Here is a 7,277-nt window from a genome sequence, read left to right as displayed (position 1 = left end):
CTTTGAGGTGCTCCTTTGGATTTTTTTCTGTGTTGCTAGGCAAGGCTCCTTGAATTTGTCTAGATATAAGAGTTGCTAGTTGACTCACCTGAATTTTCAAACTTTTGAGAGTTGTGCTTTGGCCTTCTATTTTCTCATCATTCGTCTTAATATTTTTATATAATAAATCCTCAAGACTTGGAGAAAGTGATTGTTGGGATCTTTGTAGATATGGTCTAAAATTTTGCGGCCCTCTATTTTGATTCTAAAAACCATGTGGACCTTGAATATGTTGCTTTTGAAGACTTTGAGAGTTTTCGGCACCATTAAGATTACTCCACTGAAATCCTGGATGTTTTTGTGCTATGGGACTTCCAAAAGGGTAGCTTTTGTAGCCAATGGCATTTATCTGGTCATCAGTCTGATTAATTGCCATGCGTTCATGGTTAAGATGATTCTCACCACACATGTCGCAATTGTCAGACTGGTGTGCATTACCTGAGAAAGATTCAAATTTTTGTGTTAAGGCTGCAATTTGTTGAGTTAACGTGCTCAAAGCATCTGCTTGATTGACAGCCACAACCTTTTTAATTGTGACTCTTTCAGCTGGACATTGTACTGTATTTTCTGAAATTTCATTCAGCAGTTGTAACGCTTCTATAGTCGTTTATGTTCTGGGATTCCATGATGAGGACACTTCCTGAACATAGCTTTCAGTCTTTCCCAATCTTGATAAACTGACTCAGTGTCTATTTGCAAAAAATTAGTGATCTCTTGCCTCAAATTCTAGTTTGCGACTCAGTCAACAAATCACTACTTGTCAACATTTGGACTAGAACGAAGTTAAAGTTCGGAAATTCATATGTGAACCCCATCATATAGAAATGAGCACATGGAGAAAAGGAACAAAAAGATTGAAAGTATGCACTTCAAGCAAGTAGCGTTGGCTACTTGCCAAATTGAGAAACAAAGTTTCAAGTGTACACTTCATTTGCCAAAGAAAAAAAAGATATAAATACATCCATCTTCAGCTGCTTACTGGATGGTCGGAGGGTTGGAAAGAAGGAAATGATCAATTTTTAGTTTCAGAAGATTAACTTTATCTCTAGATGACTCTCTTTCTATTCCAAAGTTGTAATATTATTATTGTCTTATTTTCGTATTTTCTTGTCTGTGATAGTTCTGAAAAAAGTTCATTTTTTTTCTAGTAACTAGGTGTTTGAAACTAAGATGTAGATTGCGGCTCTTCTCCGAAAAGTTCAAGTCTAGATGGACGGATCCATTCACTATCACCGAAGTTACTCCTTATGGAGCGATTGAAATCCAACAAGAGGTGACAAATTTAAAGTAAATGGACAAGGACTGAAACCATATGTGAAAGGAGGATATGAAAAACAAATCTTCACACTTCTCATTCAATAATTGTGAAAGACTACAATAATTCGAGCTGGCAACATTAAACTCAGAACTACACACTTTCTGTTTTCTTAATTATTTATTGCACAACCTCTCTAAAATATATATTTATATATTAAACAAAAAAGTACATATATATATATATATGAATATTATTTTAAATCTACTATATGAAACCATTACAAGTATATTATCATAGTTAGTCAAACATACCTGTCAGTATCCTTTCTACCTATGTTTTACGTAGTTAACATTATAATGAAACCACTTATGAGTACACTTTCTTCTTTTGGGTTTCTACTAAATATAATTTAATAATAAAAGCTAGAATATTTCTATATCTATAAGTTTAGTTCTTTTCTGATAAAAACATAAAAAGAAGAGTTGGGAGCTTTCTATGAATCTACGTGGTAGAAGAAGAAGAGGTTTTGGAACTGAAAGAGTAAAAAAAAATGGATATGTTGACACATCACTCTAACATGCAGCCAAGTTAAGATCAAATGTGTAGTAGATGTCACTCTCTAAATCAAAAATATAATGAAAAAGAAGACGGCTGGAAATCAAAACATTCCTTGAAACAAAATGAGCTTTAAACATCAATTGAACTCTGTTCCATTTACAGTAAATATAACATCTAATACTGTAAAACATTGCACCAACAGAATATGACACCAACAAAAGAATAAGCTACTGTTCATAAAGGCAAAGTGTACACTGCACATTGTCACAGTTATATTCAAGTACACACGGTAAGCGGTGCAAGTTGCCTATAAAAACCTTTTTAGCTAATTTTAGCACATCACATGTTCTCATCAAAACACTTAAAGTTTACTAACTTATATTTTCCTTATTATAAGTTGTTCCTTCAATATGGGATCCAGAATTCTATATTTTGATCAATCCAGGTTTGTCTCATGCAGGCAGCAAGAGTGGGCTAATTTTAATAATGCTCGTCCTCTTATAGAGGAACGAGGACTTGAATTTTATGAAGCAGATTGTGATCAAATCTATCCGGTTCTTGCTTTAATAGAACCTCTGCGTTAGCCCCCAGCTTGAGTTTTACATAGGAGACTATGTAAAATTTTAAGTAAGGGGGAGGTAACACTTTTTGTTTTTCGTTTATGTTTGTGGTTTTTGAAATTGTTGTGGATACGCTATGTAGTAGCTAGTGTTTTGTGGGTTTGCTATGAAGTAGTCAAAAAAACAAAAACAAAAAAAAAAACTTTTGTACGAGCTCGTTAGAAAGAGCTCAGCTGGGAGCAATTTTTGCTTCTAGTCGGCTTTCACTATCACTATAATGATGCATAAATAAATAATTAGTATTAATATAATGATGCTTAGTATCTATAATCACTTAATTTGTATAAATTATATTGTTACCATACATTTAATGGAATTAGTTCTTGTCCAAAAGTTTAAAAATATGACAACTTCTTATAGAAAAATATATCAGCTTCAAAAGGAATACTGGCTTACTAAGAATAAGGTAAAAATTGAAGTATCACTTGTTACTTTAAAATCTTTTTTGGAATGATTTCTGTATTCTTGGTTTTTGCTTTATTAACTTTGTATAAGTTCAGCAGTAAAGTATTGGACATTCTAATTTCAATTAGTTCAATTTCATCATCTAAATGAAGTGTTAAGAAAATTTTACTAGAACTTGCCATGTTTTGTTTATTGAGGCGAAATCCTAAACATCACTTATCTAAAAACTGAAGTAGGCTTTCTTTCAACCCTGTCTAGCCAAACACTACAATCACTAATTAAATAAATTCCTAGTGTCCCCATTTAAACCATTATACAAATTGCTTCTTCTTTCAATAAACCTATTCGTATCATGAATTTCACTTACACATTTCAACCTTGTATTGTAAAAAATAACAAGGGAAAATTTCGCTTGCATACGCTTGTATATGAATATAAGTTCTCAGGTTCATGTTACTGCACTAGAAAAGTTGAAGAGATTATGGAAACTCTAAACTTGAAATGAAAAAAAAGAAGTTATATATATATGGTTGATGAACAATTCAAAAAAAAACTTTATATGAAGAAGATATGAAGAAGAAGAAGAAGAAGAAGATGAAAAGACTCATCTAGTACTTATTTCTCTAAATATGTGGGAAGGCTAAAGTAAAGGATGGCAGCAGATTAAATATATTTGAGATCCTTCATAAACGACAAGTTCGTCAGTCACTAAAATATATCCCTAATATCCAACCAAAGCAGTCAGCCTATGTTATAAGCTAATAAAAGTCCTACATTATTCTATAATCAGTGTTAGTTTATATTAGTGGAGATCTACAAATCGGGCAAGCCTATAGTCATTTGACAAACACTATTTTTATGTTTTATGATTACTTTGAACAAAGTTGATTGTGAATATACCTTTATGTAAAAGTTGATATTATATAGGGAAATAAGCCGAGGACAGTGAGTAAAGAATATTCATTCTAGAAAATTTATTTAAATGACAGGAGAAACAAAATTTCGGCAAATTCAAGGGAACCCTATATTTAGTGATGAAATGATCTCTTCTCGTAAAGGAGGAACTCGTAAATTTCTTCGAGTACAAAGAAAAATCTAAGTGTGGGGGTATTTGATAAAGATAAAAATATAAAAATACTATGCATAAAGTTAATTGTTATATAAAAAATTATGGTACTAATCTTCTATTTGCGTTGCAGGAAATAATATAATTTTTAAAAAATCAACTAATCACTACTTGTCAACATTTGGACTAGAACGAAGTTAAAGCTCGGAAATTCATATGTGGACCCCATCATATAGAAATGAGCACATGGAGAAAAGGAACAAAAAGATTGAAAGTATGCACTTCAAGCAATTAGCGTTGGCTACTTCCAAGTTGAGAAACAGAGTTTCAAGTGTACACTTCATTTTCCAAAGAAAAAAAAGCTATAAATACATCCATCTTCAGCTACTTACTGGAGGGTCGGAGCGAAGGAAACGATCAATTCTTAGTTTCAGAAGATTAATTTTTCTATGGATGAATCTCTTTCCATTCCAAATTTGTAATATTATTATTGTCCTATTTTTGAATTTTCTTGTCTTGTGAGTCTCTAAATAAGTCTACTACTTATGTGTAGTAGTATGTCCTCTATGTGTTAAAGTTTGTTTCTTTTGGTAATTGCCGCATGAACTTAGTTAAGTTATTATAATGACATTCGTATTTTTAATTGGTGCTTGATCAAAAATTTACCTTTATATGTTGAAAGGTCAGATTGTTGAAGTGATAAATATTGTCATATCTATCTATTTTATTTCTTGACATATTTTGTATTAGTCCCTGCATTAGAAAGAAGCAAAGGATAATACGAGCAATTAAGGAATAACATATTTAGGTAATAATACATCTTCAAGGCCTTAACTACTCAAATTAGTGAGAGTAAAAATATTCTAAAGAAGTTTTTACTATCTAAACCGAGATTTTCTCTTTTAAATTACTAGTGAATTTAACAAATACAACCAAGAGGTATTTTGTTAATAATTCTGTCATGACCTAAAATCCACTAGAGGTCGTGATTGTGCCTAACATTGACGTCAAGCAAGCCAACAGTGAATGTTTAACTTAATTACTCATTTTAGTATTATTTTTTTTGAAACCATAATTTTCACAAATTAAATAATAAGAAATAGCATTTACAGGGTTACAAATAATGTTTTCACAACTACAATAAAGGACAACCCATAACCACTCCCAAAACCTTGTGTTACAAGTGCATGAGCATCAACTAGAAAATAAAATAAAATAAAATACAACATCAGTCTGAGATACAAACTAGACAGGAGAATACAAATAACTCTAATGGAGACTCTGCAGGCTGTGGATCGTAACATGAAATACAGCTCACGGTAAGTCCCTGCAATAGTCGCGCCTCTACGCCCAAAAGATCACCAGACGTATATGTACCTGCACAAAAATGTGCAGCAAGTGTAGCATGAGTACGTAAATCAACGCATACCCAGTAAGTATCTAGCCTAACCCCGGAGAAGTAGTGACGAGGGGTCGACATCGACACTTTCTAGTGGTCCGATAAGACAGTTATAATAAGAAGTAAACAGATATGGGGCAGTGTAAAGAAACGAAATAAACAAGTATAAGTACGTGGTGCAATCCTTCTCTCAACAATGGACCCAACTCTCGATTAGTAGTTACCTCCTCCACCGGAGTGTGTGTGTGTGTGTGTGTGTGTATATATATATAAAGGACCTCATCGGATAGGTCGTCATAATTCAAATCAGGAAAACTCCCAGATACACTGCTTTTTGACAAATGATACATACGTTTCCATAGAAGTATTTTATAGAAATATCGAGGCGTACGGCCCGATCCCATCATAATCTGGTATATAACTAGAGATACATCTATTATATATTGTCTAGGCGAACGGCTCGCTCCCATGAGAGTGTGGTGCATAATCCTGCCTAGACGAACAGTCCGCTCCTATGAGAGTGTGGTACATAATTCTGCCGAGGCGAACGGCCAGATCTAATAAGATGTGCGTACTGCCGAGGGTCGAACGGCACAAACTATAGATGTATCTATCATACCGAGGTGAACGGCCCAATCCCATTAGAATAAGAAGCTTTGACGAGTTCTCAACCCCACTCACGAATGGACATGTGAGTTATAAGAAGCTTTGGGGAAACCTTTTGTTGAGAATGCATAATGCGGGAGGAATTCGTAAGAGGAGTACAATTATTCTGTGGAAAATCATGAAGTTCATCCGAATCTCTACAATAGTGAGTCTACCACTCTACACGAATCTAGTCTCAAATTTTAACATGTAATAAGGAACCTAATAGGCAAGAGACAACTCAAATAGTACAGTTATAACATGGCATGAACCTGAGTCTACCCGGACAATAACATGAATGTAGCTACGTACGGAATCTCGTCACCTCATGCGTAAGTAGCCCCCGCGACAAGTAGCAATTATCAATTGCAACACCTAGGGGTAGTTTCTCCCTCATAGAGTTAGACAGGAGACTTACCTCGCCCCGAAGTTTCATAACCTTATCCAATGCCGCTCTAACACCTTAAACCGGTGCCAGTCGCTCCAAAAGTAGTCAACCAATATGCAAATCCATAAATATATATTCTAATACTCATCATAAATCCAACTATAACAATTTCCAACTCCATTCGAAAAATCAATAAAGCCGACCCTCGAGTCCACGTACCCGGATTTCGAAAATTTTCAAAGATAACCATTACCCATAACATTACGAACTCAAACATATAATTTATTCTCAATTCCTAGTCCAATTTCGTGGTCAAAATTAAAAAATACCAATTTCTAGGTTTTTCTTCAAAATCCCAAATTTCTACAAATTTTCATGCTTGAATCCATATAAAAACCATGTAGTTAACTCACAATGTGAAGAAATCACTTACCCCATAATAGTTGATTAAGATGGCACTACAAAATTGCTCCAAAAATAGGCTCCCATGGACGAAATGAAGTGGAATTGATCCAACTCCTTTGTTTAAAAAGAGCACTGCCCAGCCCGACTACCGCACATGCGGACGCTTCACCGCATATGCGGTCTCGCAGGTGCGGCCAAATCCTCGCACATGCGCATACCCTCTGCCCAGCATAACTCCACATCTGCGATGCTAAACGCGCCCCTGCGGTCTCGCACATGCGAAGACCTTCCGCTTCTGTGACTCCATCTTCCCAGCTCGCATTCCGCTTCTGCGGAGCATTCCTCGCATCTACGGACTCGCACCTGCGGCCCTTTTCATGCAGGTGCGATTGCACCAGATATCAGTTGCCTCAGCACTTCTTCCACGTCCAAACTCGATCTGTTGATCATCCGGAATCCACTCGAGGCCCTCGAGACCTTAACCAAATATACCA

The 7,277-nt window shown here is 35.0% G+C and overlaps 1 non-coding gene across 1 annotated transcript; it reads left to right on the top strand.

Moving 5' to 3' along the window:
* Positions 1–658: 658 nt before the first annotated feature.
* LOC142177798 (small nucleolar RNA R71) lies at positions 659–765 on the top strand. The gene has a single exon (XR_012706352.1). It is a non-coding gene; the product is annotated as a small nucleolar RNA R71 (small nucleolar RNA).
* The last annotated feature ends 6,512 nt before the right edge of the window (positions 766–7,277 follow it).

Source organism: Nicotiana tabacum, chromosome 23, assembly GCF_000715075.1.
Source record: "Nicotiana tabacum cultivar K326 chromosome 23, ASM71507v2, whole genome shotgun sequence".
NCBI classification, from domain to species: Eukaryota; Viridiplantae; Streptophyta; class Magnoliopsida; order Solanales; family Solanaceae; genus Nicotiana; species Nicotiana tabacum.
Note: the sequence above shows the minus strand (reverse complement) of the source record. Positions and strands in the feature narration are given on the sequence as shown.